The sequence below is a fragment of the Myotis myotis genome, unplaced genomic scaffold, assembly GCF_014108235.1.
Source record: "Myotis myotis isolate mMyoMyo1 unplaced genomic scaffold, mMyoMyo1.p scaffold_m19_p_8, whole genome shotgun sequence".
In the NCBI taxonomy this organism is placed as follows: Eukaryota; Metazoa; Chordata; class Mammalia; order Chiroptera; family Vespertilionidae; genus Myotis; species Myotis myotis.
The window spans coordinates 39,819,747-39,845,906 of NW_023416390.1; the positions used below are offsets into that span (position 1 = coordinate 39,819,747).

Sequence of the window (26,160 nt, forward strand, 5' to 3'; positions counted from 1 at the left end):
TACCTTTCATCAGACGAAGAGGCGTTGGGAGTGTAACTGTCAGGAAGGGTCGCTCCCCTGGATGAGTTTGAAATTCCTCCAGATTTACGATCTTGGGGTTGATGAAATCTGATGGGAATTAGGGCTGGCACTGAATATGAGAACATTTGTATCCTTTCCATTGATTTTTGCGTGGAACACCTTCTTCCAGTCAGCTCTGGAGAGCAAGGCAGAGTGACCTGACCTGAAGTGTCCATACATTGTGTCAGTACTTTATGGTAGTTAGTTGGAAAAGTTGGAACATTTCTGGCAAGGGTGTATTTCGTGTTGATGTATGACACTAACACCCTAGCAAGGTATTTAACTGCGACCATTCAGAAGTTATCTGTCTGTTAAACCCTATGTTAAAATTAAGTGATGTTTAATCATGAGACATTAATCAATTGTAGTACTGATTTAAAGAACCATTTAGTGGAGGAAAAAAATAGTTCTTTATATCAGATTATTTTAAACTGAAAGAAAAATAGCATTCTGCTAACTTATAAAATGGAATGCTTAAACTGACTGAATTCTCCATGTCCTGCTGCTAAATCATCATAGGCTATTTTTTACACTTAATTTGTATGTGTTTAATTAAGACATTTGGTGGTACCTGCTTCTTATGTAGGAAAGGAAAATTTTAATAAAACTGTCTGTGTTTTCATAATTTTTTTACAAAACATTCCCATTACGCAGTATACAGGGACATGAAAAGGTACTCTATTTCTTCCTACCTGTTATATGCTCTTCTTTTTCTCTTTCATATACAAAAATGAGTGTTGAGCAGGTTATATAAGTAGATGAGAAAATTGCCTTTCAGACATATTTGTTGAGTCAACAGGGTCAGATGAGAAGTTGGCAAAGGATGCATCATGAAATTCAAGAAACAACTATTTTGCCATATTGCAATGTTCTTTCTGCCTGTCACATTGTGCTACTTTTTATTACTTGCTTTCATTGATTATGATATTGATTAATTAAGAAATAATCTGTAACAGAAGAGTAATAAAATTTAGTATGTCAATAGAAGATTAAATAAAGGTGAGCAGTTGACTTGCCTGTTTGAAATTGAGCACTTTCTGCTTGTGAATGTGTAAGGACAGATATATGTCATTCTTCTGCTTTTGACAGAGTTGAGAATGACCACTGTTTTTCTTCACAGTGAAAGCTTTATTTTGTGTGTAAAAGATTGAAAAGCACCATCTGGGACCCATCATATGTTCATGTTTCTTCAAGTGAATCTGGAAATCATACTTTTGGGATTTTGTTGCTAATGAAGAAGAAAAGGGAAAAAACTTCCATAAATTATACCTGGGCCATTGGTACCTTTCTTGAAAAAAAAAAGGAAGAAGAAAGAAATGAAAGGAGAATGGCAATTAAAATATACTATATCCTATCTAGAGGGGTACCATTATTATTTCTGAAATTTCATATTTAAAACTTGTGGGCTTTTATTTAGATAGACTAGAGGCCTGGTACACAATTGTGCACCAGGGGGAAGGGGGGGAGGTCCCTCAGCCCGGTCTGTGCCCTCTCGCAGTCTGGGACCCCTCAGGAGATAACGCCCTGCTGGCTTAGGCCTGCTCCCGGGTGGCAGAGGGCAGGCCCAATCCCTAGGTGCAGCCCCTGGTCGGGCTCAGAGCAGGGCCAATTGGGGAGTTGGGGCGCCGCCCCCTGTTATGCACAGAGCAGGGCGGATTGGGAGGTTGCAATGCCACCTCCAGTCACGCTCAGGGTAGGGCCGATTGGGGGGTTGGGGCACCGCCCCCTGTCACACTCAAGGCAGGGTCTATGGGAAGGTTGCGGCGCCACCCCCTGTCATGCACAGAGCAGGGCCCATCAGGGGGTTGGGGCACTGTCCCCTGTCACGCACAGAGCAGGGCCCATCAGGGGGGTGGGGGAGCTCCCCCCTGTCACGCACAGAGCAGGGCCCATCAGGGGGTTGAGGAGCTCCCCCCTGTCACTCACAGAGTAGGGCCCATAGGGGAGTTGGGGCACCGCCCCCGTCACACACAGAGCAGGGCGGATCAGGGGGTTGGGGCGCCGCCCTCTATCACCCACAGAGCAGGGCCGATCAGGGGGTTGGGGCGCCGCCACTCTCACACTCAGGGCAGGGCTGATGGGGAGGTTAGGGCTCTACCCCGTCCCACACAGAGCAGGGCCCGTGGGGGGGGGGGGTTGGGGTGCCGCACCCTGTCACACACAGAGCCACAGGCGATCAGGGGGTTGGGGCGCCGCACCCTGTCACACACAGAGCCGCAGGGCGATCAGGGGGTTCGGGAGCTCCCTTCTGTCACGCACAGAGCAGGGCTGATCAGAAGGTTGGGGCGCCTTCCCCTGTCAGGAAAAGAGCAGGGCGGATTGGGAGGTTGTGGCCCCGCCCCCTGTCACACACAGAGCCGCAGGGCGATCAGGGGGTTTGGGCGCTGCCCCCTGTCACGTTGATCCTGGTGCTGGGAGGCATATTACCCTTTTACTATATAGGATAGAGGCCTGGTGCATGGGTGGGGCTGGCTGGTTTGCCCTGAAGGGTGTCCTGGACCAGGGTGGGGGTCCCTACTGGGGTGCCTGGCCAGCCTGGATGAGGGGCTGAGGGCTGTTTTCAGGCTCGTGGGTGACTGAAGCTCCCAACTGCGCCTTTTTTTCTTTTTTTTTTTCTTTTTTTATTCTGGGCCAGCTTTAGCTCTGGCTCCAGCTCTAAGGCCTCTGCTGGGTTCTATAATCGAGACACTGTATCAACTCCAGCTCTGAGATCCCGGCTCACTGAAAGCTGTTTTCTGGGGTTTTGTTTATCTTCTATATTTGTTACAATGTTTCAGACTGCAGGCTCAGAGGCTGGCAAGGCAGGGGGGGAACGTTGGAGTCCTCCGTCATTGAAGCAAGCAAGCCTCATGTTAGTTTCAAGCTGCCTGGCTGCCGGCTGCCATCTTGGCTGGCAGTTAATTTGCATATCTTGCTGATTAGCCAATGGGAAGGGTAGCGGTCATACGCCAATTACCATGTTTCTCTTTTTTTAGATAGGATATTTTGCTCGGTCACTTTTTGGTCTTGCTAGTGGATAAGAAACATTCAGGAAAACACGCCTAGGAACAACATTGGACTTCTATTTGGGAAAGCCCCTACTTGGTGCTTGTTTAGAAAAATTGTCTCCTATATGGAAACCTAAACAGAAGGAAGATCATTTCTGTTGTTTATAATTAAAAACCCTGAACCACACAGAAATTTTCAGAGCTAAATACTTAACTTCATTTTTCAGCACCCAATACAGTAGTAGCCTGCTACCTAGGTAGTACTGAAAAAATATTTTATTCGCTCCTTTATTCAACAGATATTTATGAGCATTAACTATATAATAGGCAGATGCCCAGGTCCTGGGACTATAAAGACAAGAAAACAGAAAAGTATCTGGTTCTGAGGCTCATATTTGAGTGGGAAAGTATAACATATAAGATGGGGTATGGGCTATGAAAAAATACATTAGAATGTATAAAGCAGGATAAGGGAATGGGTTGCCAATTTTATATACAGGGATATCATGGAAGACTTCTCTGAAGGAGCTTTTCTTCTCTCGGTCTGAGTAGAAGGCTCCTGAGTAAATCTGTGGAAAAAGTGTTCCAAATAAAAGGCAGAGAAAGTGAGTGCAAGTGCCCTGAAGCTGGAAAACAGAACGATGCCTGGCTCATTGAGTTAAGGGGAGAAACATGGAAGACTCAAGGTCAGACATGGCAGGGGCCAGACCATTTGGGCTTAAGGACTTTGGCTTTTACACTGAGCAAAATGGGAAGTAATTAGAGAGTTATTTTCAGTGGAAGAATATGATCTGACTTATGTTTTTTTTAAAGAATCCCTCTGGTTTCTGTAGGAGAACAGACTGGAGGGGGTAGATGAGAGATGAGGGAGAAGGCTCCTTCGGGGATCAAGACATTCCAGGTGAGAGATGTTTGAGGCGTGAGCTAGAATGAAAGTGGTGAGAAGCGGAGATCCTGGTGTGTCCTGAAAATCTGTGTTGAGCAGACAGTTCTCTATGAGTCTGAAGTTCAGGTAAAAGAGTGAGATGCTAGTATATATAAGCACATTAAGGTGTCAGACGTAAGAAGTTTACTAGTAAGTCTAGTTGGGGGAAACCTATTGCAGTGGTTCTCAACCTTCCTGATGCCTCAACCCTTTAATACAGTTCCTCATGTTGTGGTGACCCCCAACCATAAAATTATTTTCGTTGCTACTTCATAACTGTAATTTTGCTACTGTTATGAATCGTAATGTAAATATCTGATATGCAGGATGTATTTTCATTGTTACAAATTGACCATAATTAAAGCATAGTGATTAATCACAAAAACAATATGTAATTATATATGTGTTTTCTGATGGTCTTAGGCGACCCCTGTCAAAGGGGTCGCGACCCACAGGTTGAGAACCGCTGCACTACAGAAACTGATGATTTCAGTATAGTTCAGTCAAAAAGATTTCACGTGTGTGATACAGTATATAGGTAAGTTATCAGTATACAAAAGGTGTTTAAAGCCAAGAGCCTGGATGAGATTACTTTGTGAGAAGAGAAGAGGTACAGTGTCTGAGTCTTGGAATACTTTAGCATTTACTAGATGTACCAGTTAATAATGCGGATTTTTTTCAATAGATGGAGTTACACATATGTTGATATAGATGCGATATGTATGCTATTTGATATGTATTTGATATATATGCTATTTTGTTTTATTGACAACAAGCTTCAAAACTTCATGTCAAATTTGCTGAAGGTGTTAACATCATAGATATTTTTACACTTAAAAATGTAGAATTTTGTGCATTTGCGGGAAGTTTTAATTCATTACTTTATTTTGAAGAAAAGTGCTGCTGAATACTTCGGGAAGCTTATGGTGAACATATTCCATCTCAAGATACTTGTGAACGCTGGTTTAAACGCTTTAAAAGTGATAACTTTTGACGTGAAAGACAAAGACGTCCAGGTCAACTGAAAAAGTTTGAAGAGCAACAATTACAAGCATTATTGGATGAAGATGTGTTCAAACTCAAAAACAACTTGCAGAAATATTTTTTTTTTAATATATTTTATTGATTTTTTTACAGAGAGGAAGGGAGAGAGATAGAGAGTTAGAAACATCGATGAGAGAGAAACATCCATCAGCCGCCTCCTGCACATCTCCTACTGGGGATGTGCCCGCAACCCAGGTACATGCCCTTGACCGGAATCGAACCTGGGACCTTTTAGTCCGCAAGCCGACGCTCTATCCACTGAGCCAAACCGGTTTCGGCTGCAGAAATATTTTAAACATTGCTCAGCAAACAATTTCCGATCATTTACAAGCAATGGGGAAGATTTTAAAGGAAGGAAAATGGGTGCCACATCAACTGAACGAAAGACAAATGGAAAACTGAAAGGTCATCAGTAAAATGTTGCTTCAACGGCACGAAAAAAAGTCTTTTTCGTATTGAATTGTGACCGGCGATGAAAGTGGATTTATTTTGAGAATCCCAAATGCACAAAATCATGGGTTGATCCAAGTCAACCATCAACATCGACTGTAAGGCCAAATGGCTTTGGAAAGAAGACAATGCTCTGCGTTTGGTGGGATCAGGAAAGTGTGGTGTATTATGAGCTTCTAAAACCAGGTGAAACCATTAATACTGATCGCTACCGACAACAAATAATCAATTTGAACCACACTTTGATCGTGAAATGACCAGAATGTTCCAGAAGACACAGCGAAGTAATTTTGCTTCATGATGACGCACCATCACACACTTTAAAACCAGTTAAAGACACGTTAAAAGATCTTGCCTGGGAAGTATTAACCCACCCGCTGTATTCACCAGGCCTTGCTCCTTCAGATTGCCACTTGTTCTGATTGATGGCACACGCACTGTCTGAGCAGCACTTCAAAACATATGAAGAAGTGGAAAATTGGGCCTCTGAATGGTTTGCCGCAAAACAAGAAAAGTTTTATTGGGACGGTATCCACAAATTACCTGAAAGATGGGGAAATGTGTAGCTAGTGATGGACATTAGTTTGAATAAAGCACTTTTGATGTTTCTCTTGAAATTATCGTATTTTCTTTTTTTACAAAGTCCGCTATTATTAACCGGTACACCTAGTATAATCAGACAGAAGAAAGAGCACCAGCTAAAGAGCCTGTGAAAGGTTAGCCAGTGTAATAGTATCAAGAGAGAGCGGTGGCCTAGAAGCAAATGAATTTTAATTTTCAAGATTGAAGGATTCCTAAATGTGTTATAGGAACAAATATAAAATAACATGAAGACTGTGAATTGAATGTTGGTTAAGGGCTGGAGTGGTGTTAAATGAATGAAAAAATCTGAATTAGTTAATAAAGATATGGCATAGATATGTACATAGAGTTGTTCTCTGATTGATAAGATAGCAATTGCATTTGGTTCCCATAGCTAAATAATATCATGATCTTAATATGTAGCTATTTAGGTATTTCCAGAAATACTGGACACTATTTTTTTCACTATTTTTAAGTTGCTCTCTCCCATTCCCCTTTTATAATCCTTATTTGTCTTCTCAAATTCCCTAACCACCCTCTGCCCATTTCAATATTGGCTTATGAGCTTGCCTCATTCTTGATTTAGGTAGTAAAGGTGAACATTTGTGAGCTCCATGAATTTCCTGTCCTCATTCCCTGCTAATAAATCTGTTTACCCCTAGCTGGTACTTCCTCCTCACAAATATCAAGGAATGATGTTCCTCCTAGGCAAGTCTCTCCACCTGATCTCTTAACTTTTTTTTTTTTTAATTACAGTCGACATTCAGTGTTATATGAGCTTCAGGTGTACTTCATAGTGGTTAGGCATTTATATAACTAAATACGTGACCCCCTCCATAAGTCTAGTACTCCCCTGACACCATACATAGTCATTACAATGCTATGAACTGTATTCCCTATGCTGTGCTTTACATCCCGTGAATATTTTGTAACTGCCAACTTGTATCTTTTTAACCTTTACCTTTTTCATCCAGCCTCCCAAATTCCCTTCCACCTGGAAACCATCAGTTTGTTCTCTGTTTCTGTTTTGTTTCTTCGTTTCTTTTGTTTATTAGAAGTGAAATCAATACGGTATTTGTCTTCATCTGTATGGCTTATTTCACCTGGTCTCTTGTTGCTCCTTTACCTCAGGTTCTTCATGGCATCTATTCCCTTCTTTAACACATCTATTCTCTCCCTCTCTCTATTGCTATTCTTATAGCAACTAAATATTTGTTTATAGTTTTCCCATCTTAAAAACATGGGCCATTTTCAAATTTATATTCCTATCTAGCTAGATAATAGAGACATGTTGTATTTGAACTAAGGAAATGAAGAAAATAGTAATCACCCATAATTCCACTAATTTCAGAAATGATCATTATGTGACTGTACATCCCCCCCTACATGTATTTTTACTCATTAGGATCAAACTATATAAAGGACTTTTTAAAAGTTCCTTTTTATTTGCCTAATTGATATCTTAAGGCTTTACACATGTCATTAAACAGTTTTGAAATAACTGTTTTAAATAGCTAGCATATTCAATACTCTAGTTATGCTATGATTTATATATTCATTATTTTATTGGATATTTACCTAGTTTCTATTTTTGATATAAATAAAACTAGGGTGACTATATTTGTACATAAATCTTTTAGTAAATTTCAGATGATTGTCTAGGCTAGGGTCTAAAGAAAACTGCTGAATCAAAGAATAAACACTGTTTTATGACTTGTTAGATATTCCTAATTGTTTTAAAAAATGATTCTGTTCATTTATATACCTCTTGCGGTGTGTAAGAGTGCCTCTCTCCTCTGATTATTTTAAACTTTGAGGACTTAAAACTTGTTTTATGAAACAAGTATTGCTAATTGGGCAGTTTAGTGAATGTTATTTCTTAGACTTATGTTTATTTGCTTAATAGAGAGGTGAGAATCACTTTTCAATGTTTATATTGGTGATTTATTTTTCTTCTTTTTATGACTTTTTTCTCATGTCTTTTGCTCATTTTCCATGCCCTCCATTGGAGTTCGGAAGTTTTTTTTTGTTGGCTTGTATGATTTATCATATTAATGTTATCAACCATTGGCCTCTCATATTTGCTGCCATCATTTTTTCTAATTTGTTGTCTTTTACTTTTATATGGTTATTGATTTAAAAGTTTTAGTTAGTCAAATGACCAATTTATAAATAAAATAATTAAATAGATAGCAGAATGGCATAGGGAAGAGACCCAAGTAGATAGAAAATGTAACAATGTTTAAATTCATTGGGGACAAACCCCAAATTTGGAGGGCAAATATTGTTAGAATTATTTTTCATACCTCATACCAAAAATAAATTTCAAGTAGACTAAGAATACATGTAGGAGCAGAACAGAACAAAATAAACCATAAGAGTATGTGAAAGTGCTTAAATGGACATTTATGTTATACTTCATTTTTTAAAAATATATTTTATTGATTTTTTACAGAGAGAAAGGGAGAGGGATAGAGAGTTAGAAACATCGATGAGACAGAAGCATTGATCAGTTCCCTCCTGCATACCCCCTACTGGGGATGTGCCTGCAACCAAGGTACATACCCTTGACTGGAATCCAACCTGGGACTTTTCAGTCCCCAGGCTGACGCTCTATCCAGTGAGCAAAACCGGCTAGGGCATGTTATACTTCTTGATCTGTTCTTTCCTATACCTGCATCTCACATTTATAACAAGATCGCTGTTTATACTGGAATTTAGATGGTGGGATAGGAATGCCCAGAGTAAAGTGCCAGTGAATTAACACATAGTTTCATACAAAGTGGCTCTTTTTTCTCCCTGAACTTTTACATTTGATATTCCAGAGGCATTAATCATAGCTCTACAGCATCTCTCTGTAGAAGGGAGACAGCCAGAGCTCTATAAAAATGGTAAAACATATTTTATTTTCATATTTCACCTGGTGTTATCTGTCTTATGGCATATTTTTCTGGGTGAAGACCAACATGTTGCTGATACTATCATAAACATTTTGTCACTAATTATATTTTCCTGTTAATTATAATGTGTTTTGCAATTCCTCTTACTTTGTTGTTTTATGCAAAACTGTAATGTCATTGCTGTAATAGAAAACTTATTTTGTTAAATATCTAAATGGCGACAGGAGGCATCAAAGTTAAAGACTCGGAACAACAGATGCTCCTATGGGGCAATGTGTTCTCAAGAAAGAACTTTGATGACATATATGTCAATTGCTTTTTTTTTTTTTTGCCACTAATTTGTGGAATGTTCTCTGTTATGCCACATTTCATTTGTTTTTATATTTTTATTGTGAGACATTTTAAGTGTAGATATAAATATATAAACTAGATTACCACCATGCACCTGCCACCCAGTTTTATTAAATCTAGACATACTTGCCACAGTTAAGTTGTTGTTGGTTTTAAACCAGCACGGTATGACAGATGCAGTTAAAGCTCCTGCGTGCCCTGCCCCATCCCTTTCCAAAAGTAGCCATGCCTTGGAGTGCAGTGTTTGTCATCTCTGTTCATGATTGTGTACTTTACTGTACACACAAGTATATGTGATATTCTTCATTGTGTTTAACTTCATGTAAATGGTAACCATCTGTATCATCCTTCAACTTTTTAATTTGTGACTACTGTTTTAGGATTCATCTATTATAAAGTTCTTCATATCGTATAGTTCCCATTTATTCATATCAACTGCTGAATAGTATTCCATTTTATGATTATACAAATTTACATAGTTTTTCACTTGGATATTTATATATATTATTAATATACTAGGGGCTCGGTGCATGAAATTCATGTACTGGGGCGGGGGGTCCCTCAGCCTGGCCTGCTCCCTCTTGTAGTCCGGGACCCCTTGCTCCTTACCACCTGCCTGCTGGCTCCTTACCACTCGGTTTGCTGCTCCTTAGCACTGCCGCAGAGGCCGGAGAGGCTCCCGCCACCCCCACTATGCTCACCAGCCATGGGCCCGGCTTCTGGCTGAGCAGTGCTCCCCCTGTGGGAGCACACTGACCACCAGGGAGCAGTTCCTGCATTGGGCGTCTGCCCCCCTGGTGGTCAATGTGCATCATAGTGATTGATCATTCTGGTCATTCCACTGTAACTATACCTTAGGCTTTTATTATATAGGTAATTTTACTATTATTATGGTTGAAATGTACTTTCTCTACTTATTTTCTTGGCAAATACTTTCTCTACCACATATAAATAGAAGTGAACCCGTGACAGCATGGAGAATACACATAATCCATTCTCGTAAATACTAGCCAATGCTCCTGACAGTGTTTGCACAATTATAGGCCCTCTAGAAGATCACAGATCACATGGCTCCCCATCCCCATAGTGCTTGTTGTTGTTAGGCTTTTAAATGTTTGCCATTCTGCACATAATGTGAAATGGTGTGCTGCAAAATTGCATTTCCCTGGTCATTAGTGAGATTGAGTGTCTTCTTATATGTCATATGTTCATAGGCAATAATAACACATAATGAAGAGCTGATGTTGGAACCAGATAGCTTGGGTTTGAATCCTGACTATTCTGGATGATCTTGGGCCTGTCATTTTGTGACACATTAGGAAAACTGGAATAATAATCATAGCTTTAGGGTTGTTTTGAGTTAATATGTGAGAATCTCATACAACTGTGTCCAGTCTTTACTAAGATATTGTTGTAAAACATCACCAAGACCTGGTAAGTGAAATTAAAAAAATTCAATTATGTGAAATGTCAGGTTTCATTATTAAAGGTTAATGGCTCTAGTCCTCCTGACCTGGAAAGATTGGGATAGAAAAATTCTGGAGATGTTGATCATTTCGCTCATTGCTTATTGGGTTGTTTGCTATTTATTATTGATTAGAGGCCTGGTACATGAAATTCGTGGACTCGGGCCGGGGGGGGGGGCGGTTCCTCAGCCTTGCCTGCACCCTCTCGTAGTCCAGGAGCCCTTGGGGGATATCCCACAGATGGACATCCTTAGTGCTGCCACGGAGGCTGGAGAGGCTGCCAGCTGTGAGCCTGGCTCAGGGTTACTGGCTGAGCAGCACTTCCTCTGTGGGAGCACACTGACCACCAGAGGGCAGCTCCTGCATTGAGCGTCTGCTCCCTGGTGGTCAGTGTGCGTCATAGCAACCTGGTGTTCTGCCGTTTGGTTGATTTGCCTATTAGCCTTTTATTATATAGGATTAGCAGGAGTTCTTTCTATATTTTGGACACTAACCCTGACAAATTTCTTTTTCCCAATCTCTGGCTTGCTTTTAACCTTATGGTATTTATTTATTTATTTATTTATTTATTTAACATTTAGTGTGATCAATTTTAATAATCATTTCCTTAGTGGTTTATCCTTTTAATATCTGGTATAAAGTTTCTGTCCCCCAACCCCCAACCAAGTTAATAATGACATTCTCCTACATTTAAAAAAATGTTATGACATTTCTGTTTTATAAGCAAAATTCTCTTTAGAGTTTATTTTTGTGTCTAAATTAGAGTGCTAATTGTATATGCATTATTTACTGTCTAGTGGCCCTTCTGGCTGTCCATTAACTAAAATTACACTATCTTGCCCTAGCTGGTTTGGCTCAGTGGATAGAGCGTCGGCCTGTGGACTGAAGGGTCCCAGGTTCAATTCCAGTCAAAAGCACATGCCCGGGTTGCAGGCTTGATCCCCAGTAGGGGACATGCAGGAGGCAGCTGATCAATGACTCTCTCTCATCATTGATGTTTCTATCTCTCTCCCTCTCCTTTCCTCTCTAAAATCAATAAAAATATATTTAAAAAAAAATAAAATTACATTATCTTCATTACTATATCTTTTTAGGAGGAGGGGGAGGGGGAGGGGAAGGGGAAGAGGGATGGGGAGGAGGAGGAATAGTGGCATCAGCTAAGGAGTCTTTAAATATATTGACTTATTTAATCCTCATAGGGCCCTATGTAGTAGGTCCTCTTATTTATTTATTTATTTATTTATTTATTTATTTATTTTATTTATTTATTTTTTTTTAATTAAATCTTTATTGTTCAGATTACATTTGTTCCTCTTTTTTTCCCCCATAACTCCCCTCCTCCCAGTTCCCGCCCCACCCTCCGCCCTCACTCCCCACCCACTGTCCTCATCCATAGGTGCACGATTTTTGTCCAGTCTCTTCCTGCATCTCCCACACCCCTTTCCCCCCCAAGAATAGTCAGTCCATTCCCTTTCTATGTCCCTGATTCTATTATGATCACCAGATTATTTATTCACTTGATTCTTAGATTCACTTGTGGATAGATGCATATTTGTTGTTCATAATATGTATCTTTACCTTTTTCTTCTTCTTCCTCTTCTTAAAGGATACCTTTCAGCATTTCATATAATACTGGTTTGGTGGTGATGAACTCCTTTAGCTTTTCCTTATCTGTGAGGCTCTTTATCTGACCTTCAGTTCTGAATGATAGCTTTGCTGGATAAAGTAATCTTGGTTGTAGGTTCTTGGTATTCATCACTTTGAATATTTCTTGCCACTCCCTCCTGGCCTGCAAAGTTTCTGTTGAGAAATCTGCTGACAGTCGTATGGGTATTCCCTTGTAGGTAACTGAGTTTCTTTCTCTTGCTGCTTTTAAGATTCTCTCTTTGTCTTTTGCTCTTGGCATTGTAATTATGATGTGTCTTGGTGTGGTCCTCTTTGGATTCCTTTTGTTTGGGGTTCTCTGCGCTTCCTGGACCTGTAAGTCCATTTCTTTCACCAGGTAGGGGAAGTTTTCTGTCATTATTTCTTCAAATAGGTTTTCAATATCTTGCTCTCTCTCATCTTCTGGCACCCCTATAATTCTGATGTTGGTACGCTTGAAGTTGTCCCAGAGGCTCCTTACACTATCTTCGTATTTTCGGATTCTTTTTTCATTTTGGTTTTCCGGTCGGGTGTTTTTTGCTTCTTCGCATTTCAAATCTTTGACTTGATTCTTGCGCTCCTCTGGTCTGCTGTTGGGTGTCTGTATAATATTCTTTATTTCAGTCAGTGTATGCTTAATTTCTAGTTGGTTCTTTATCACAACATCGAGGGTCTCATTAGATTTCTTGAGGATCTCACTACATTTATTGGCGGTCTCACCAGCCTTTTCGAGGGCCTTACTAAGTTTATCGGCAGCTTCTAGACAGTTCTTGAGAGACCTTAAAAGTGTGGTTTTGAGCTCTATATCTTCCATTTCTGACATTTGCGTCCTGTTTCTTTGTCTCCGCATTTTTTTATCTTTTCTTGGTGCACCCCCTAGTGGTCTTTGTGGGCAGTCTTGTTGTAGGTAAGCCTTGATTGTCGGCAATACCAGGGGTGATTTGACCTCCAGGCTAACTGGCTATGAGAGTCAGCTCGGTCCTCTTATTATCTTCATTTTAACATTAAGGAAATAGAGACACCAACAGATTAAGTGATTAACCACACAAATGTTTCAGTGGCTATCAAACTCAGACTATGAAACTGAGATTAAAACCCAGGCTACAGAGTCCACATTTATAGCCACTCTATTACCTGGCCTCCAAGGAATTGTGCTGTGTAATAAACACAGGTTCTCACCCTGCCAGTGTTGCCCAGTGGTTGAGCATCAACCTATGGACCAGGAGGTCACAGTTTGATTTCTGGTCAGGACATATGCCTGGGTTGTGGGCTTGATCCCAAGTGTGTGTGGGGTGTGCAGGAGGCAACCAATCAATGATTCTCTCTCATTATTGTTTCTATTTCTCTCTCCTTCTCTTTTCCTCTCTGAAATCAGTAAAAATATATTTTAAAATATGTTTCCTCTCCTGTTCTTCTTAAAAAAAGTAAAAATAAACAGGCAAAACAACATTGGCTAACTTGGGCCACTTTCTCTATTTCATTTGTTTTCATTATATCTCTCACTTATCAGGAGACAGTGGTATACAGACAAGGTTCTAGATAGAAATTATAATATTAAATCATCTGGTCATCGTTTTGAGGTAATAAATATTACCCTTCTTATAATTTACTTGAAATCTACAAGGAGTCAGTGATTTCCATAATGATAACCTGGGGGTGACTTCTGAATTTTTCTAGTTTATCTCACTTTTGTCATAGATATTATAAATTCTACTTTTCTATTTGATGACAGAGAGAATCAGAGATGGCAATAAGCAGTGTAAGAATAAGTAGACTAATGTGTGTATCCTAGTTGTTTGTATTTCTTCGAATCCCAAATAACTTTCCACTCTTGAACTCATTTCTGTCTCTCCAAGCCTAAGCTGAACGGTGCTTGGATTTCTGTGCATTTTGATTATGTGATGGAAACACTATCTTCTATATTTCTAAACACCAGCTTATTGTCAACCCCTATGAAGTGGCATAACCTGAGTGAACTTCTATTCTTATAATTAAATGAGCCCAACTCACATGGATATTTAGTTCTTGTCAGATGCTTTGTTACTGGTAATATTTTTTAAAGATAAAGAATGACACTTTTTATATTAGGACTGTCTTTTATAGGGATCTAGCCCAGGACCTTGCAGTTTATATTTGCTAATCAATTTTTCTATCCATTGGTATTTTCAATATCTATGTTGGTCATGGCCCAATGATGGTAATGTGCAAAGTATCACAAACAGTTTATAAATCTAATTTTATAAAATGTATGCTACTTCTGAACTGTTCCATTCATTAGAAAAAAACATTTGTCTAAAAATTAGTATTAAAATAATTTCATATAAACAGTTAATGTTTATAGTAAGATTTTTGTTTACTTAGATTTAGAGAGGTCTTAATTCAAGTATCAGGCATACACATTCATGTGCTAGTAAAAATGTTCTAGCAGTTTATCACTCGCCATGGATGGGAAGGACAACCACCTTGAAACCATGTTGATACTATGTTGATTACTTTTTCTATTTTTTTTTGTTTAAATAAGATAAAATATTATTTTAGAAATGTTTACATTTACTAAGTTACTACCTTAGGACACACATTTCCTATGTCACAAAGATGAATCTTCTGAACAATTTACAGTATAAGTTCTGGATAATGACAAAACTTTGGGGCCTGATACCCTGGGATTAAGTCAAATCATGCATGACTTTGGGCAATTTGCTTAAGCTCTCTGGGCCTCAGTTTCTTTGTCTGTAACATGATGATTAAAAAAATGTCTCCATTAGAATGTAAATTGGTTCAGCCACTATGGAAAACACTAGCGCTTCCTCAAAAAATTAAGATTAGAGCTTCTATATGACCCAGGAATTCCTCTTCTGGGCATCCCCCCGCCCCCCCCCCCCCCCCCGAACAAAATTTGAAAACATTTATTCATAAAAATATATATATTCCTATGTTCATTCCAGCATTAGTCATAACAGCCAAGACATGGAAACAACTTAAGCATCCTTCAATAGGTGATTGGATAAAGCAGATGTGGTACATATATACAGTGGAATACTACTCAGCCATAAGAAAAGAGGAAATACTGCCATTTGAGGCAAAATGGATGGATCGTGAACAAAATGCTAAGAAAAATAAGACAGAAAAAAAATAACCATATGATTTCACTCATATATGGGATATAAAAACAGAAAACAAGCAACAAACAAAACAAACAAAAACACGAATAGACGCAGACAACAGTATAGTGATAGTGGTTACTAAAGAAGAAGGGGGTGAGAGAAAGTAGAAGAATATACAGAAAGTCAAATATATGGTGATGAAAGAAGACTTGACTATTGATGGTGAACACACAATGCAATATACTGAAGATGTATTATAGAATTATACATTTATAATGAAACTTATTAACCAGTGCCTCCCTGGTAAACTTAATAAATTAAAAAAAAATTCTGAGCTCTTAATCTCTGATCCTGAAGCTCTACAATAAATAAAATTTATGACATGGCCAAAACATGTTTATCTTACAAGAGTTTTCTGAAATTGAATGAGTTAGTACAAGTAAAGTATTTATAAGTGTACTAGCACATAGTGCTATAGAAGGGTTAGCTATTATATTGTTACTAGAGGCCCAGTGCACAAATTCATGCACAAGTGGAGTCTGGCCGGCCCGCCGTGATCGGGCCGGAGGGAGGGGGCTGCAGGTGGTTGGCTGGCTGGCCCCGCCCCCTGGTCGAACTCCAGGTAGAACTCCCGGTTGAGAGGACAATTTGCATATTAGCCTTTTATTATATAGGATTATTTACTGTTATTTTCAAAGCATAAAAAAGGCATTTTTGTTTTAGCTCTATTTCACTAGCAGTTTTACCTGTCACAGTGTCTCTGTAGCAGTGTAGCATCGTGGAGAACACTCTTGCTGTCCACTTTCTCTGGGACCTCTCACTTTACCTGCCAGACACAGTTTTCAGATTTGTAAATTGTGAGCAGGGTTGTTTGAACCAGTATCATTCAGCTTCAAACAGGCTCAACCATTCTAAAGTATCAGAGGGTGACATGGTGGCAGAATGTACTACGGAACACTTGCAGAAATACCCAAGGAATGATTTTGTGAGGTTTAATTTATGCTGAAAATTCACCAATCTATCTCCTGGAAGACACATCTTCCCAAGACATATGCAGACTGTTTTAAGGTGGGTTTCCTGATTCTTCTTGAGACAGTTTTAATTTTACCGTTGGACGTTTCAAAACAAAGAATGAAATATAAGTTAAATTATTATCCGAAATAAGCCCTTCTGTTAAGATGTCGAAAGCAGAATGCCAATTTGAGAGGGAGGAGGATTTAATGTAGTCAATTGAACTGGATATATTAACAGAAGGTGCCTGGGGAGAGGTGAAGTTATGATACCCAGAAGAGGTTAAGGAATGTAGGAAAAAATGGGCGATTTAAAATGATGAATTACAGAAAGGAACATTCCCAACAGGATGCACAAGGAAAGGGTGTGAAGAGAGCTGCATATTTTAAGGATTGGAATAAGCAGTGCATATTTGGAGGGTCTCAGAGTACATAAAGAGATCTGCTTCGCATGGCAGCCAGCTGCTCACCTCTCATGATGAAAAAGAAAAAGTGTGCTTAAGCTGAAGTGTAAGGGATTTGGGTTCCCCTTTCTAAACAATGAAGATTGTTAAACATTGATTTGATTTGTGTTACCTCAACCCTGGTAATACTGGAAAATGGCCTAACTGTTAATCAGCCAGAGATGTTCCTGTGCAAAAACAAAGTGACAGATCCATGACCTCTTACTATCTACAGTTTGGTTTGCTTTATGTGTTAGTATTTCAGAGAAATTTCTTACTTGAAAGTATGACATTTTCCCTTGGACTCTTCCCCCCTGCGACCCTTTCCCTTCATTTTCTTCATATGTTTTATTACCTTGTGTGTCGCCGTTTTCCATGCCTCAGGTCCTCTCTAGGGCTGTGGTTCTGTTGTGGAGGCATTAGAGGGTTCCTCTCATATAAATGATACACCTGCCTCTTAAACATATTTAAAAAGTGGGATATGTAATTGATTTATTTCATTTTTTAGTCCACAAATTGTTAAATAGTAGGCAGTGTGCCATTAGCCCTGGAGATTCAGTTTCTATCCTGCTGGTATTTACCATGTAGTGGATTGGAGACAGATACGACACAACTAAAATGGAAGAAGTGATAAAATAGAAATGTGACCCATTGTCTTAGCACAGAGAAGGGAGTTAAGAACATTGTTTTGGGAGAATGTGTTTATCAATCACAGATTCTGAGGAAGAAGATACCTATTCAGCTCTAATATATCTATATCAGGGGCCCAGTGCATGAATTCCTACACAGGTGGGGTCCAGCAGGCCTGGCCCTAATCAGGGCGGATTGGGGCTGGGCCTGTCGGGAGGAGGAGATGGCGGGAGGTTGCCTGGCTGGCCTGCCCCTATTGGGGCGATCAGGGCCAGACTGCTGGGAGAAGGGGCCATAGGTGATTGGCCGGCAGGCCCCACCCCTGATTGGGCTTGGGGGGCTGATTGGGGGCCAGTGGCCTGGGGGAGGGGCCATGGCTGGTTGGCCGGCTGGCCCTGCCTCTGATTGGGGTGATGGGGGCCAATCTGGGGTGGGGCTGGGTGGGGGGAGGGGCTGCAGGCCGATCTGGGTGGTGGGGGTTCATTGGAGGTGTGGCCGGCTGGGGGATGGGGCTGTAGGAGGTTGGCCAGCCAGCCTGCCCCCTATTGGGGTTGGGGTGTGATCAGGGGTGGGAGGTAAGGGGGAGGGGCTGCAGGAGGTTGGCTGCCCAGCCCCACCCCCTATTTGAGTGGGGGGGTGTGATCAGGGGTGGACCTGCTGGGGGGAGGGACTGCAGGCCTATCATGTTGGGGCGGGCTGATGGGGGCAGGGGGAAGGGAGGGGGTGCTCTTGATCAGGGTGGGAGAGTCTGATCAGGGGCAGGCTGGCAGGGGGGAGGGGCCACGAGGTTGGCCAACCAGTCCCACCCCCTGATCAGGCCGGTTTCGCTGGCCACAGTGGGCATCATAGCAACCGGTCATTACAGTCATTATGGCCGTTATGGTCACTGGCTTTTTATATATATAGATACTTGAACTTTTAGCAAGTATGTGCTGTCAGACCAGAATTCAGTGAGAAAAATATATACATTTAAAAAGACTAAAAATAAACAACAAAATGTGGTTAACATTGAATGGTAGGAACACAGAGAATTTCCCCCTAATTTTTTTCCGCTCTTTGTATTTTCCAAAATCTCTAAAACAGTGGTTCTCAACCTTCTGTCCCTTTAAATACAGTTCCTCATGTTGTGACCCAACCATAAAATTATTTTCGTTGCTACTTCATAACTGTCATGTTGCTACTGTTGTGAATCGTAATGTAAATATCTGATATGCAGGATGGTCTTAGGTGACCCCTGTGAAAGGGTCGTTCAACCGCCAAAGGGGTCGCGACCCACAGGTTGAGAACCGCTGCTCTAGAGTGATATAAATTACTTTTACAATGAGTAAAAAACAAATCAATCAATGTAAAAATGTGTCTAGATAGTATATAGAGTATGATTGGAAATTAGACTTTGTAACATGGTCTCTTCAGTTTACACTTTCCCACATAGCCAAAGTCAGAAAACACCATTCTTGTTTGTAAACCTGTTACGATGACCTGAGATTTCAATGAATGAGAACATTACTTGCTTGATGGACGAGTCTGATCTGTGTGGAGCAATCTATGGAATTACTCAAGTTCCCTTCCATGCCACAGAAGGTGCAGTGGCAGGTACCCAGGGAGCCAGGAGAGCTTGTTCTTGCTTCACAGGAAGACCTGCTGGAGTGGCTCCAGGGCCTGCCTGCTCAGGAAGGTGTTCAAGGTTGCTGTGGGAGGAACACAGCTGCAGCGCCTGCCCTTGCCCAGGTGTCCATGCTCGGTTATGATTTCAGGTTCTCCCTCCTGTGTTCTGCTGTCTCATGCTGCACCGTGGTGCCAGGGAGAGCAGAGGGTGAGTGAATCCAGCCTTCCCAGTGTCCTAGCACAGAGACTAGGAGTTACGAACATTGTCTTGGGAGGGTGTGTTTATGAACACATATTCCCACAAATCTTGCAGGGAGCACATTCCTAGTATACACTTGGAGGAAGAAGATACCTACTAAGATAGAATCCTGGTGGTTAACTGGTCTCAAATAAAAAAAAAAAAAGGAAGAAAGAAAGAAAGAAAGATGAAAGAAAGAGAAGAAAGAAAGAGAAGAAAGAAAGGAGGAAAGAAAGAAAGGAAGAAAGAAAGAAAGAAAGAAAGAAAGAAGAAAGAAAGAAAGAAAGAAAGAAAGAAAGAAGAAGAAAGAAAAAGAGAGAGAAGGAAGGAGGGAAGGAAGGAAGGAAGGATGGAAGGAAGGAAGGAAGGAAGGAGAAAGAAAGAGAGAGAGAGAGAGACAGACACAAAGAGAGAAAGAGAAAGAGAAAGAGAAAGAGAAAGAGAAAGAGAAAGAGAAGGAAGAAGGAAGAAGGAAGGAGGGAAGGAAGGAAAGAAAAAGGAAGAGAGAAAGAAGAGAAAGAAAGGACAGACCTAGCAGCCATTTCTGCACAGGGCCTGTCATACAAATTGCACTTCAGGGAGAAGCCTTCACCGAACTACCCACCTACACCTGCACTGAGCTGTGTTGCTGCTACCTGAGCCAGTCCTTATAAAGGAGTTTCTGGAATCCTATTTCAATAAGACTGAGGCTTTCCTCATCCAATCGGTGCTACACAGCTATACTCCCAAAACGTCTTCACTGACTAGTGGCTCTATTTTGACCAATCAGGATAGTGCCTTTTGGACCAATCACTGTGAGGAGGATTTGGAGTCCTTATTTGCATGAAGATGGACCAATCAGGGACCAGGGGAGGGGAATTCTGCCTGTGTAAGTCAGCTCTCCTCCGGCACTAGAGCACAGTTTCTCTTCTAACAAAGACTGCATTTCCCTGGCTAAACTGAAACATTGAAGATCTCTTGCTGGAGCTGAGTGGAGCAGACCAGTGTGCAGGGCAAAGCAGGTCAGCACAGAGCGGAGTAGAACAGGGAGGAGCAGAGCAGAACTGAGTAACCTGGCCCAGGGCCACCTCACAGCCATGATGTATCACAGTTGAACTGTTTTGCAATGGAAAAAGTTTCCTTCTTCGCTGCATCCCAAATTGGGGGTTCCTGTTTACTAACCATCGGTTGACACTAGGTAAGGGGAAGTGACTGGGGGCATTTGTCACTGGGAAGTGCTTTATAGCAGCCTTAATCCACTGGCTCCAATGATCACTCCTTAGTATGGCCTCTGTTGGCAGCTGCTTCCCAGAAACAACTTCATATCCTGGGGATGAAAGCCCAAATTTTGGTAGACAAGTAGCTGTGGCTGCCCCATTACCCCCTCAGGATATTTTGAAATTAAATTGGGTGATAAATGCAATAGCACCTAGCAAGAAATAGGCACTTAAGAAATGTATTTTTAAAAGAAAGGAAGGGTTTCTCCAACAAGAAAAAACCCATGTCAGTGGATGAGGAAAGTTGGAGTAGGTATGTTTCTGGATTAAAACAGGCTTTGGAGAAGTAACAACCAAATGTAATGTGTAGACTTTATTTTGGTTCTAATTTGAACATATCATCTCTAAGATGACTATTTTGAAAGAACTGGGAAATTTTGATTATGAACTGGGTAACAAATGAATCAAGGACCCACTGGCAGTTTTGTTATGGTAGAAATAACATTGTAGTTATGTAAAGAAAATGTCCATCCTTTTTAGAAATATATCCTGAAATATGCTTGAAGTTTGAGATTTGTTTGAAAGGCTCCCACAAAGCAGTAAAGGGAAGATGATGTAAATGTGGCAGTTCTTGATATTGTTAAATCTAGATGATGGCCATGTGGAGGCTCATTGACCTATTCTTTCTGTTTTACCATGTGTTTGACAAGTTTAATAACTAAATTCCTTTACCCCCTCTCCCCCTCCCCCAGTGAGCTGTGCATGACTAGACCAGTGGCTTAGACATATAGCTATTGGCAGGATTTAAATGGGAAGAGGAAAATAATATGTAACTGAAGTTAAGCGTTAAATATTGAATGTACAGTATTTATTTTTACATGTGAACTTAGGTATAACTCTTCAGTGTGCACCCCCAAAGCAGATTTCTGTTTAAAAACAGAGAGGTAGATTTCTTCAGCTTTAATAATAAACAGAAACTATGCTTGGAGTTCATTAGCAAGAATGAATGATTTCAGTGGGTATGATTTGTAATAGCCAAAGAAGGCCACTATGAATATAGCTGCTTTTTAATGTAGAGTCATAACTCTCTTATTTATTCCTGTTGTTTTATCATTTGCTGAATCACATTCAAAGGTCTTATAGTATGACTAGAGGCCCGGTGCACAAAATTCGTGCACTGGGGGGTGGGGTTCCCTCAGCCCAGCCTGCCCCTCTCACAGTCCGGGAGCCCTCAGTGGATGTCCTACTGACGGCCACAGTCTGGCAGCAGAGGCTTGGAGCAGATGTCGCGCGCGCGCGTGTGTGTGTGTGTGTGTGTGTGTGTGTGTGTGTGTGTCTGTCCCCTCACTGGGGGCCTTCCCCCAGCAGCGTAGGAGGCTCAGAGCAGGTGCTCTGTGTGTGTGTGTGTGTCTCTCTGCTGGGGGCCTGTCCCCAGCCGCACCATGGAGGCTTGGAGCAGGCACCCCTCTGTGTTGATCTCTCAGGCTCCTGGCCCCAACTGCATGTTGTACTCTCCCTTGAGCTGTGGCTAGTGTGGGGTGCTGCCTGCAGGCTGCGCTTTCCTGCTCATGGATTGCCAGATCGCCACAGAGGCCCGGGGGCAGGACCTCCTGGGTGCTGCCTGCAGCTGCACTTTCTGGCTCTGGGATCGCCATGGCAACCCAGGAGCAGGCCCACCTGGGGGCTACCTGCCCTCCGCACTTTCCTGCCCTAGGATTGCCATGTGACCCAGGAGCAAGCCCACCTGGGTGCTGCCTGCAGGCCACACTTTCCTGCTCTGGGATCCCCACAGTGACCCAGGCCTTGCTGGGTGCTGCCTACAGGCCGCACTTTCCTGCTCACTGATGGCTGGATCGCCACGGCGACCCGGGGGCGGCACTTTCCTGCTCTCGGATTGCCATGGGGTCCTGGCTGGCAGCAGGGCTTAGGAGGCACACGGGGGTCCCGGCTGGGGCGGGGCTGCACACGGGGCCCGGATGGCGGCTCGTGCTGTCCTGCCCTGCCTGCAGTATGCAAATTAGCTTCCATCTTTGTTGGAAGCTAATTTGCATATTGTGCTGATTAGCCAATGGGAGGTGTAGCGAAGGTACAGTCATTTACCATCTTTGTCTATTATTAGGTAGGATATTCTTTCTTTAATGAAATTTATATCTGTTTAAAAGTTTTAAGAGGAAATGTGCTTAATTTTAGTGTATTATTTCCCCTTAACATAAAATATAGATCCATTTCTTCTCCAACTTAGATTATGTAAAAGCTTTAGAGATGCATTTTCAAAAATGAATTTCTTTCTGAATATGGGTTTTCTATATTGAATAATCAGAGTTGGAATTAAAAGTCACTTGAGATTAACAGGTTGCCTTTTTTTTCTTCAGAATGTTTTATCTGCTTTCAGAGTTTTAGCTCTTGGATGTCAGATTAAAATTCTGAAGGATGTTCGATTCATCTCAAAATTGAATGTCAAATCCAAAGACAGATATTTATAACTGAGTTCTGTTCAGGCAAAAGTCAGTTTCCAGACCGCAGCTTAGATGATTATAAAGCTCTCATTCACAGTCAGATTTTGCCATCATTTTAAACAAATTGAACTTTTAAGATAGGATCTTAAACCAGCCATTTAATTACCCATTTACTATGCTTTACATTTGCAGAGTGTTTTGGGGTTTATTTGTTGCATCCAAATAATTATTTCTTTCTCACAACAACACTCTGGCATAGGTAGCATTATCTCCACTTGACTGATGAGAAAACTGAAGTTTCTTAGAGGTGAGGTCACTTACCTAAAGTCATCCAACTAGTCAGCAGCTAGCTAAAATTTTTATTCAGTTCTTTGGACACTGAATTTTCCCATTATCAAATTTCTACAAACAAGAAACTGGTAAAAATGAAAATAAATTACATGCATTCTGGAGCTCTTTGCAAGATTTTAGTTAATGGGATATTTGTTCTTACAAATGCTTAAAGGGAATAAGAGAATTCATATACAAATTTTTGGCAGATTTTCATGTAAAGGAATACATCACTGGCTCTAACAGAAACAGCCAGTTTTTAAAAGAAATAGCTTTATAAGTTTTCCTTTTTACACTGACTGGCACCTTAAATGAGGGAGTAAGATATGCTGTTTTATTGAGGTACTAGAGGCCTCAATAAAACAGCATATCTAGTGCACGAAATTTGCGCATGGGTAGGGCCCCTAGCCTGACCGGTGATCTGGGCCTATCTCTGGGGCAACCAGCAGGGTGGTTGGGGCCCCCCATTTGCACCCGCCTTGGCCTGGTGCTGCCTACTCACCTGCTCTACCATCCCACCGCAGTACCGCTCTAATCGGGGCACATCAGGGCCAGCAGTGCCTCCACTGCTGCCCACTGCCAGAGCCGCATTGCCGGTGCCTACCATGTTCTGTACCGCCCCCTGGTGGTCAGCACACATCTAACTGCTGGTCTGTCGAACTCCCGCTCCTGGGGACAATTTGTATATTAGCCTTTTACTATACAGGATAATCCTATCTAATAAAAGACAAAAAGGGTAATTAACCGTACCTCTGCTACGCTTCTCATTGGCTAATCAGGGTGTTATGCAAATTAACCGCCAACAAAGATGGCAGTTAATTTGCATATGCAGGCTCCAAGCAATGGAGCGAAGCCAAACAGCCCCGAAGCCCCGGAGCAGCGACGCCAACCGGCCCTGGGATCAGCAGACCTGCGAGGCCTCCCAGCTTGGGAGCAGCATGACAGGGGGCATCCCCGCAACCCCCAGATCGGCCCTGCTCTGTGCATGTCAGGGCTGGTGCCCCAACTCCCTGATCGGCCCTACTCTGTGGGTGACGGGATGGCACCCCAACCCCCTGATAGGCCCTGCTCTGTGCGTGTCAGGGGCGGTGCCCCAACTCCTTGATTGGCCCTACTCTCTGGGTGACAGGGGATGGCACCCCAACCCCCTGATAGGTCCTGCTCTGTGTGTGTCATGGGGCAGTGCCACAACCTCCTGATCAGCCCTGCCCTGAGCGTGACAGGGCGCTGCGCCCTAACCCCCAGATCGGCCCTGCTCTGTGCAAGACAGGGGGCAGTGCCCCAACCCTCCGATTGGTCCTACTCTGTGAGTGACAGGAGGCAGTGCCCCAGTCCCCCCCCCCCCCCCATCGGCCCTGCTCTGTGCATGACAGGGCAGCGCCCCAACTCCCCAGTCAGCCCTGCTCTGAGCCCGACCAGGGGCTGCGGGGCAGGCACCTATAGATTGGGCCTGCCCTCTGCCACCTGGAAGCGGGCCTAAGCCAGCAGATTGTTTTCCCCCGAGGGGTCCCAGACTGCGAGAGGGCACAAGTGGGGCTGAGGGTCGCCGCCCCCCCCCCCCCCCCAGTGCACAAATTTTTGTGCACCAGGCCTCTAGTTGACATATAACAGTGTATGCCATAATGATTCAATATTTGTATATATTGCCCTTAAAAAACATGGTTTGAACTTCATGGGTTCACTTTTATATGGATTTTTAAAAAATACAAATAGAGTCAGCCTTCCATACGCCCAGTTTTCACATCCATGAATTCAACCAACTATGGAATGAAAACAGTATTTTTGATCTCTGGTTGGAATCTGCAGATACGGAGGACCAATTCTGTGTATATACCAAAGGCAATTCCTGTGCCCTTTGCACGTTTTATATAAGGGACTTGAGTACCTGAAGGTTTTGGTATCTGCGGGGGGCCCTGAAACCAATCCCTTGCATGATACAAAGAGATGACTAGTTAAGTTTTGGAGGACTCAAAAGTTACACCCAGATTTTCTGTGCAGAGGTTGCCCTTAACACTCATGTTGTTCAAGGGCCAACTGGATTGCAAAATGATCACTACAATAAGTCTGGTTTACATTTGTCTCTACACATAGTTACAAATTTTTTTTTCTTGTGATGAGAACTTTTAATATCTTTTCTCAGCAACTTTTAAATATGTAATACAGTATTATTTATTACTAGAGGCCCAGTGCACAAAAATTTGTGCACTCGGGGGGGCAGGGGGGTCCTTCAGCCCGGTCTGTGCCCTCTCGCAGTCTGGGACCCCTCAGGAGATAACGCCCTGCTGGCTTAGGCCTGCTCCCGGGTGGCAGAGGGCAGGCCCAATCCCTAGGTGCAGCCCCTGGTCGGGCTCAGAGCAGGGCCGATTGGGGAGTTGGGGCGCCGCCCCTGTCATGCACAGAGCAGGGCGGATTGGGAGGTTGTGATGCCACCCTCAATCACGCTCAGGGTAGGGATGATTGGGGGGTTGGGACACCGCCCCCTGTCACACTCAAGGCAGGGTCGATGGGGAGGTTGCGGCGCCACCCCCGTCACACACAGAGCAGGGCCAATCGAGGTTGGGGCGCTGCCCCCTGTCACTCACAGAGCAGGGCCCATGGTGGGGGTTTGGGGCGCCACACCCTGTCACACACAGAGCCGCAGGGCGATCAGGGGGTTGGGGAGCTCCCCCCTATCAGGCACAGAGCAGGGCTGATCAGGGGGTTGGGGCGCCTTCCCCTGTCACGAACAGAGCAGGGCGG

At 42.4% G+C, this 26,160-nt stretch overlaps 1 protein-coding gene across 2 annotated transcripts in view; it reads left to right on the plus strand.

Annotated features, from left to right (window-relative positions):
* The window catches only part of ZNF385B (zinc finger protein 385B), a 365,265-nt gene that overhangs the window by 46,660 nt on the left and 292,445 nt on the right, over positions 1 to 26,160 (plus strand). The gene's annotated exons all lie outside the window — the stretch shown is intronic.